The sequence below is a fragment of the Triticum urartu genome, chromosome 2A, assembly GCF_056163025.1.
Source record: "Triticum urartu cultivar PI428250 chromosome 2A, HENAU_Tu73, whole genome shotgun sequence".
Taxonomy (NCBI): Eukaryota; Viridiplantae; Streptophyta; class Magnoliopsida; order Poales; family Poaceae; genus Triticum; species Triticum urartu.
Window position 1 is genome coordinate 434,874,543 of NC_141874.1, and position 8,943 is coordinate 434,883,485.

Below are 8,943 nucleotides of genomic sequence, written 5' to 3' on the forward strand. Positions count from 1 at the left end.
AAAATGACATGTGCCTGATGTAGACTTGCGATCCACCTTGTCACCAGCATAATCAGCATCCGAGAATCCAACCAGATCAAACTCTGAGCCCTTTGGATACCATAATCCTAGTGTTGGGGTGTAAGCCAAATATCGAAGAATTCGCTTCAGAGCTAAGTGATGTGATTCCTTTGATACCGCTTGGAATCGAGCACACATGCAAACACTAAGCATAATATCTGGCCTAGATGCACATAGATAAAGTAAAGAACCAATCATGGAGCGGTATACCTTTTGATCGAACTCTTTACCATTGTCGTCGGGACCCAGATGATGTTTGGCTGGCATTGGCGTCGTGAAGCCTTTGCAGTCTTGCATCCCAAATTTCTTCAGGCAATCTTTGAGGTACTTCTATTGAGATATGAAGATGCTGTTGCGTTGCTGACGTATTTGAAGACCGAGGAAGAACTTCAGCTCACCCATCATGGACATCTGATATTCCTCTTGCATCATATATCCAAACTCTTCACTGTATTTCTAATTGGTGCAGCCGAAGATAATGTCATCCACATATATTTGGCACACAAACAGTTCACCATCATATGTCTTCGTGAAGAGAGTGGGGTCGAGGGAACCAGGTTTGAAGCCTTTGCTCTTCAGGAAGTCTTTGAGTGTGTCATACCAAGTCCGAGGGGCTTGTTTGAGGCCATACAGTGCCTTGTTGAGCTTGTACACCATGTCAGGATGTTTTGGATCTTCAAAGCCAGGCGGTTGTGCAACATACACTTCTTCTTCAATCTTGCCATTGAGAAAAGCGCTCTTCACATCCATTTGATATAGAAGAATGTTATGATGATTTGCATAGGCCAGCAGTATGCATATGGCTTCAAGTCTAGCCACAGGAGCACATGTTTCATCGAAGTCAATCCCTTCAACTTGAGTGTATCCTTGAGCAACGAGACGAGCTTTGTTTCTGACAACTTGACCATGCTCATCTTGCTTGTTGCGATATATCCATTTGGTGCCTATTATATTGTGCTTGCGAGGATCAGGACGCTTAACCAGTTCCCATACATTATTCAGCTCAAACTGTTGAAGCTCTTCTTGCATTGCTTGAATCCATTCAGGTTCCATGAAGGCTTCTTCAACTTTCTTGGGTTCAGATATTGAGACGAATGCGAAGTGCCCACGGAAATTTGCTCGCTATGTTGCCCTTGAATGAGTGAGTGGACCTAGTGCATTGATGCTATCAATTATTCTCTCAATCTGTACTTCATTTGCAACACGAGGATGTACAGGACGAAGATTTTGCTCTTGCTGATCATTGTCATCATTAGAAGGAATGTCTTCAGGCTGAGCATTGTCTTCAGGTTGATCATTGTCTTCAGGTTGATCAGGTGCGAAGATGATAAGTTCCTCTTCAGGCTGAGCTTTAGAAGGTATGATTTCTCCAGTTCCCATAAGTTTGATTGATTCACTGGATGGAACTTCATCTAGCACATTTGGCAGGTGCTCTCTTTGCGAGCCATTAGTCTCATCGAACCGCACATCCATTGTTTCAACCACTTTATAGTGAAAAAGGTTGAAGACTCTATAGGAGTGCGAATCCTTTCCATATCCAAGCATAAAGCCTACGTCTTTTGGGGCTAAAAAAACTTTTGCCTATCCGCATGAAACGGGAAATACTATGTTATTTCCTCTTCTTATATTACTACTTTTCACTTTGTTCATTGGATTCATAGGAATCATATCCAAGCATAAAGCCTTCATGTGCTTTTGGTGCACATTTTGAAGTGTGATGTGGATCCTTGATCCAGCACCTGGCACCAAAGACTCTGAAGTAACTGACATTTGGCTTCTTGCCAGTGAGGAGCTCATAGGATGTCTTGTTCAGAAGCTTGTGAAGATAAACACGGTTGATGATATGGCATGCAGTATCAATGGCTTCAGGCCAGAATTTTCTTGGAGTCTTGTATTCATCAAGCATCGTCTGAGCCATCTCAATAAGTGTTATGTTCTTGCGTTCGACGACGCCATTCTGCTGTGGCGTGTACGGAGCTGAGAATTCATGTGTGATGCCTAAAGTATCAAGATATGTATCCAGGCCAGTGTTCTTGAATTCAGTGCCATTGTCACTTCTGATGTGCTTTATCTTGATGCCATAGTTGTTCATTGCTCGATTGACGAAGCGTCTGAAGACATCCTGCACTTCAGTCTTGTAGAGGATTATATGCACACAAGTATATCTTGAATAATCATCAACAATGACAAAGCCATAGAGACAAGCAGTAGTAGTAAGAGTTGAGTAATGAGTGGGACCAAAAAGGTCCATGTGGAGCAGTTCGAAGGGTTGAGTCCTTGTCATGATTGTCTTCGAGGGATGCTTGGCCCTCGTCATCTTTCCTGCTTCACAGGCACCGCATAAGTGATCCTTCTTGAACTTGACGCCCTCGATGCCTATGACATGCTTCTTCCCTGCAAGGGTGTGGAGGTTACTCATGCCAGCATGCCCTAGCCTCCGATGCCAAAGCCAGCATTCAGAAGCTTTTGCTAGAAGACATACTGCAAGCCGTGGTCCTGTTGAGAAATCTACCACGTACAAATCATCTTTCCGATACCCTTCAAACACTAGAGACTTGTCAGATTCCATTAGAACAAGGCAACGATATTTTCCAAACATCACAATCATGTTTAAATCGCAAAGCATTGAGACAGACATTAAGTTGAAACCAAGGGATTCAACAAGCATGACTTTATCCATGAGTTGATCCTTTGAGATTGCAACTCTACCTAGACCCAATACCTTGCTTTTACCAGTGTCAGCAAATGTGATGTGACTTTTGTCAAATGGACGTAAGGTTGAGTCCATGAGAAGGCTTCGCTTGCCAGTCATGTGATTGGTACACCCACTATCAATAATCCATTCTGAAGTAGCTGGTGTCGTACCCTACAGTGCAGTTAGGGGGATAGGCTTCACGAAGAGAATTGTGAAGCAAAAACATTTGACGAGCCAGTGGATTATGAAAGCTTAGATCGAGATTAGGACTGATAGGGCAAGTAGCAAGCGACTCAGGAACAAAGTACATAATAAGACCATTTGGGCATTTGATCTTGCGCCCTACAAGATGTTTAAGGTCCCCAACAATAGCGTCAAACGATTTTGGTTTTCGGCTGGAGACCTTTCCCTGCAAAAGAGAGTTAAGCTTTCTTAGCCACCCACATCTTCAAGGGTGGCTTCGAAGCAATGAGTCTAAGTGCAGCATCTGAGAACTTTGGCTTTGGAGCCCTAGCAAAAAGTCTTGCAGGTGGACAATAGTACTCATAAGAATAAGTAGAATAGTTCTTGGTCTTATGAACATGGCGGTTTGATGAACCGCGCTCATATTCATAGGCCTGAGTATGGCTTCCCTGCAAAACATTTGCATTAGTGCGACTCAAGTGAGTCCTCTGTCTATATGAAGCCTTTGGGCCGTATGAAGCCTGTGGTCTGGGTTTTGTCTTCTTCACTTGTGTTGTCATGACGAAATTCATAGGAAGATTCTCCAAACACCTTTTCGGCACCCAGACCTTCTTCATAGGCAGCCCATTCCTGCAGTTAGTACCAATATACCTAGCAAACACTTCACCATTCTGATTCTTAAACAGTTTATAGTTTGCATCAAAGGATTCATCAAGAACAATGGGATTAGCACAAGTGAAGCCAGATAGAGTGGATGGATCCACTAAAGGTCCCATTTGCAGCAACCCATGTGGTTTTGGGGTACTGCGCAGGTTTCCAGTAAGAGCCATCAGCATTCATTTTCCTTTCGAACCCAACACCGTCTTTCCTAGGGTTTCGGTTCAGGATCTGCCTTTTGAGGACATCACATAGTGTCTGATGCCCTTTGAGACTTTTGTACATCCCTATTTCAAGCAGTGTCTTCAACCTAGCATTCTCATCAGCAATAGCAGTGGTATCCTCGGCAGAGGGGTTAGTTACCACATCAACAGCTGAAGATATTGCAATAGTAGCAGCAGTAGAACATTCAGCAACAGAAGTAGAGTTATCACGCTCAATGCATTTAAGACATGGTGGTTCAAATCCTTCCTGAGCTGAACCGATCTGTTCGGTGCGAAGTGACTCGTTTTCCTTTTGAAGATCTTCATGAGCCGCTCTCAATTTCTCAAGATCTTGCTTCCTTTGAAGATAATCATAGGAAAGCTTTTCATGAGTTGTTGAGAGCGTTTCATGACGACTTTCAAGTTCCTCATACTTAACGTGAAGATTTTTTATGTCTTCAATTAAGGACTGAGATCGAGTCATTTCAGCTTCTAACAGATCATCGCTTTTGTCTAACAGTTTTTGAATATGTTCCATAGCTTTCTGTTGTTCAGTTGCAATTTTAGCAAGTGTTTTGTAGCTGGGTTTGGAACCACAATCAGAGTCATCGTCACTAGATGTTTGATAGTGAGTAGTGCGTGTGTTTACCTTGGCACCGCGTGCCATGAAACAGTAGGAAGGAGCGGAGTAGTCCTTGTCATTTGCATCGGTGTCGGTGATGAAGTCATTGTCTTCAGTGTTGAAGATGGACTTGGCAACGTATGCTGTAGCCAGACTCGCAACGCCAGAATCGGACTCCTCCTCAGACTCCACCTCCGCCTCCTCAGAAGCGGACTCCTCCTCTGAATCCATTTCCTTGCCAACAAACGCACGAGCCTTGCCAGATGAGCTCTTCTTGTGTGATGAAGACTTTGAGGAAGACTTGGAAGAAGACTTTGAGTATTTCTTCTTCTTCTTGTCGTCAGAGTCATACTCCTTGCTCTTCTTCTTCTTCTTCTTGTTCTCATTGTCCCACTGCGGACACTGAGAGATGTAGTGGCCAGGTTTCTTGCACTTGTGGCATGTTCTCTTCTTGTAGTCATGAGCAGAAGCTTCATCATTCCTTGAGCTTGATCATGAAGACTTTCTGAAGCCTTTCTTCTTGGTGAATTTTTGGAACTTCTTCACAAGCATAGCAAGCTCCTTTCCAATGTCTTCAGGATCATCAGAACTGCTGTCAGATTCTTCTTCAGATGAGGAGACAGCTTTTGCCTTCAAGGCACGAGTTCGCCCATAGTTGGGACCGTAGATGTCTCTTTTCTCAGAAAGCTGAAACTCATGTGTGTTGAGCCTCTCAAGTATGTCAGACGGATCGAGTGTCTTGAAATCAGGACGTTCTTGAATCATCAGGGCTAGGGTGTCAAACGAGCTGTCAAGTGATCTCAGGAGTGTCTTGACGACTTCATGCTTGGTGATCTCAGTAGCGCCGAGGGCTTGGAGCTCATTTGTGATGTAAGCGAGTCGATCAAACATGAGCTGGACATTCTCATTGTCATTTCTCTTGAAGCGGTTGAAGAGGTTGCGAAGGACACTGATTCTCTGATCTCTCTGGGTTGAGACGCCTTCATTGACCTTGGAGTGCCAGTCCCAGACTAGTTTAGATGTTTCCAAAGCACTCAGGCGGCCATACTGTCCTTTGGTCAGATGACCACAGATGATGTTCTTGGCAGTAGAGTCCAATTGAACAAACTTCTTGACATCAGCAGCGGTGACACCTTCTCCAGCCTTGGGAACGCCATTCTTGACGACATACCATAGGTCGACATCAATGGCTTCAAGATGCATGCGCATCTTATTCTTCTAGTAGGGATATTCAGTTCCATCAAAGACGGGGCATGCAACGGAGACTTTAATTATCCCTGCAGTCGACATAGCTAAAACTCCAGGTGGTTAAACCGAATCACACAGAACAAGGGAGTACCTTGCTCTGATACCAATTGAAAGTGCTAGTGATCGACAAGAGGGGGGTGAATAGGCGATTTTTATGAAAGTCTTCAAAACATGGAAGTTTCGAAGACAAACGATAGAAATAAACCTATTACCATGCAGCGAAAGGTAGACTACACTAGTGTGACGCCCCGAGACCGATGTGCCAGGTGTCCTCCAGTTATTCGCTGTCCTTGCCATGTCATTCGCTTGCGTGTTGCATCTTTGTCATGTCATCATGTGCATTGCATCATCATGTTTTCAAAACTTGTATTCGTTCGGGTTCCCCCAGTCCGTCTGTTGTCCGTTCTGAGCCCAGACACACTTGCATGCGCCCGCGACATGTCCGAAATAGTATTTTATAAGTGGTCGGAAAATGTTCTCAGAATGGGATGAGAGTTGGCGTGCGGTCTTGTTATAGTGTAGGTAGACCGCCTGCCAAGTTTCATCGCAATCGGAGTTTGTTTTGACGCCCCAATGATTAACTACAGCGGCAGTATAGCCGGTCTAACGTCGGACGTTTTCGGTCTCTCGAAACAGTCACTGGGCCTCTCCTCTTCTCTCTTCTCAGCCCTTTGCCTTCTGCACTACCTCTCACCGCTAGGCCCTACCTAACCTCTCTCGTCAGCCTGCGACCCTCCTCGCGCGCGTGTCAGAAAAGTTGTCCCGAACCCGACCCGGACAGTCGTTACCGTTGTGTTCGGATCATCCCCAAACATCTACAAAATGTCTCCGTTTTCTTATTTGGGCGCCCTAGCCTATTTTTCCTGACCGTCCGATTACGATCGGACGGACGGTTTAGCCCCTATCCAAAATTCCCCTGCTATATATATAGTCCATCCTATACCTAATTTGGAAAACCCTAGAAATACTCCTCCTGTCCCGTCACTGCGCCGCCACCCACTTCTCCCACCGGGATCCGCTCCAAACCAACCACTGCACCCCTCGCTCCCCTCTCGATTCACCAACTCCTCCCAATCCAGATCCGCACCAAACCGCCGTTGCCACCAGCCACTGGACCGATCCCCTCGGCCTCCTCTCCTTCCCTGGCGCCTCCTACTCCTTACCTTGCTCTTCCAGCAAGTCAGCGCCTCGTCCCATCGCCGGCGACCACTTCACCAGGACCCTGCACCTGCAGCCTCGCGCACAAGCTCCTCTGCTTCCTCACGCGCCACAGCAAGAAGCAGCACCACCGGGGCCCTTGCATCATTGAGCACCACCAGGACCAGCCCCGGTGCCACTCCGGCCGCCCGAGCACCTCGTGCTTCTCCTCGTCGCCCTCAACCCCGCCTCGACTCGCCTGAGACCCTGTCCGCCCGAGCAAGGCTCGATCCATCGCTTCAGCGCACCCGTCGACCACCGCTGCTACTAGGCCGAAGCTCTGTCGCCCTTCTCGTCCTCCTTCCCCGCGTTTTCTTCTCTCTCGCTCGCTCTCATATCACTCCCTCTGTCTTGGGTCGTCAACAGGAGGAGTCCCGCCGCCAGCGACCTCCCTGCTGCCGGAGCCCCACGACCCCGCCTCAAGACGTGTCCTCGCCGGACCCTGCAAGCGCCGCCGCACCTTGACGCCAGCTCGTCTCTACGGTTGGATCCCGCGCCGTCCCGGCCCTGCACCGCCCTTGCCTGTTCCCGCGGCGCCCTGAACCCGTCGCTGCCTTTTCTCTTCCAAAACGACGACCAGCGCCAGCGACCGCTCGACCACGTTGACTCGATCGAGTCAACCGCCAGATCCACCGCGCCTGGACCCGGCCTCGTCGCGATTCCAGGCCCAGCGGCCCGCCTCTCCTCGGCCTCGTTCTGCCTCGCATCTTCAGTGCCCTGGCCCAACTCCGCCCGAGCGAGCCGGCCTACCCCCTCCCCCTCAAACAGGCTGAAGCCCATGGGTGAGGCCACCCACAGCGCCCCTCCTTTTGTCTTATTTCTACTATTGGGCCAGCCTGCAGTTTCGGCCCGATAGCATTTTTTTCCCTGACCTGCGAATTTCCTAATTACCAGTGCACTGCATATTTACAGATTGAACTCTATACTTCATGGATGTTATAACTCTCAAACCATGCATCATATGTAAAAACTTAATATATGAAAGTTGCTTAGAATTTTGTGTAGGATAATAATATCCAACTTTCTTGCATGTTCGAAATGATTAAAATGATGTTTGTTTAAATTTGCTCCTATGTCATGCTAAAATGCTTTAATTCATAACTAAATAACCGTAGCTCGGTTTTAAATAAACTTTATATGTAAATCGGGTAGAAAAATGCCTAATTTAACATGGGGGCGTCACTTTACATGTTTAACAACTCTAAAATTGTGTTTAGGGCAGATCAGTACCAAACCTAAAATATGCACATGAGGATTTTCCGGACTTGTTGTTTTGTTGTTCCGGCCTCATTTAAACTTGCCTAGATAGGTAGTTTCATTATGCTTCACCTCTTGCCATGTTAACAACATTTAATCTTGTTGGGTACATAAGCGAGATCGAATTAAATAACTTGAATGTGGTGTTTCGTCAATATGCAACTCGTTGCATATTGAGCTCCACTTAATTTGTAGGATTGCTTGTGCACTTTGCCATGCCATGCCTCATTAAACCGGACATGCATCATACTTGATTGTGCATCATGCCATGATTATGTGTTGGCTGTTTACTATGTTGTTTGCTTCTTTCCGGTGTTGCTCCTTCGGGTTAGTTCCGTTAACGTCGCGTTTGTGAGGACCCGTTCGACTACGTCCGTTTGTCTTCTTCATGGACTCGTTCTTCTTCCTTGCGGGATTTCAGGCAAGATGACCATACCCTCGAAATCACTTCTATCTTTGCTTGCCAGTTTCTCGCTCTTTTGCTATGCCTATGCTGCGATACCTACCACTTGCTTATCATGCCTCCTATATTGTTGAACCAAGCCTCTAACCCACCTTGTCCTAGCAAACCGTTGTTTGGCTATGTTACCGCTTTGCTCAGCCCCTCTTATAGCGTTGTTAGTTGCAGGGGAAGATTGAAGTTTGTTCCTTGTTGGAACATGGAGATGTTGTTCCTTGTTGGAACATGTTTACTTGTTGGGATATCACAATATATCTTATTTAATTAATGCATCTATATACTTGGTAAAGGGTGGAAGGCTCGGCCTTATGCCTGGTGTTTTGTTCCACTCTTGCCGCCCTAGTTTCCGTCATATCGGTGT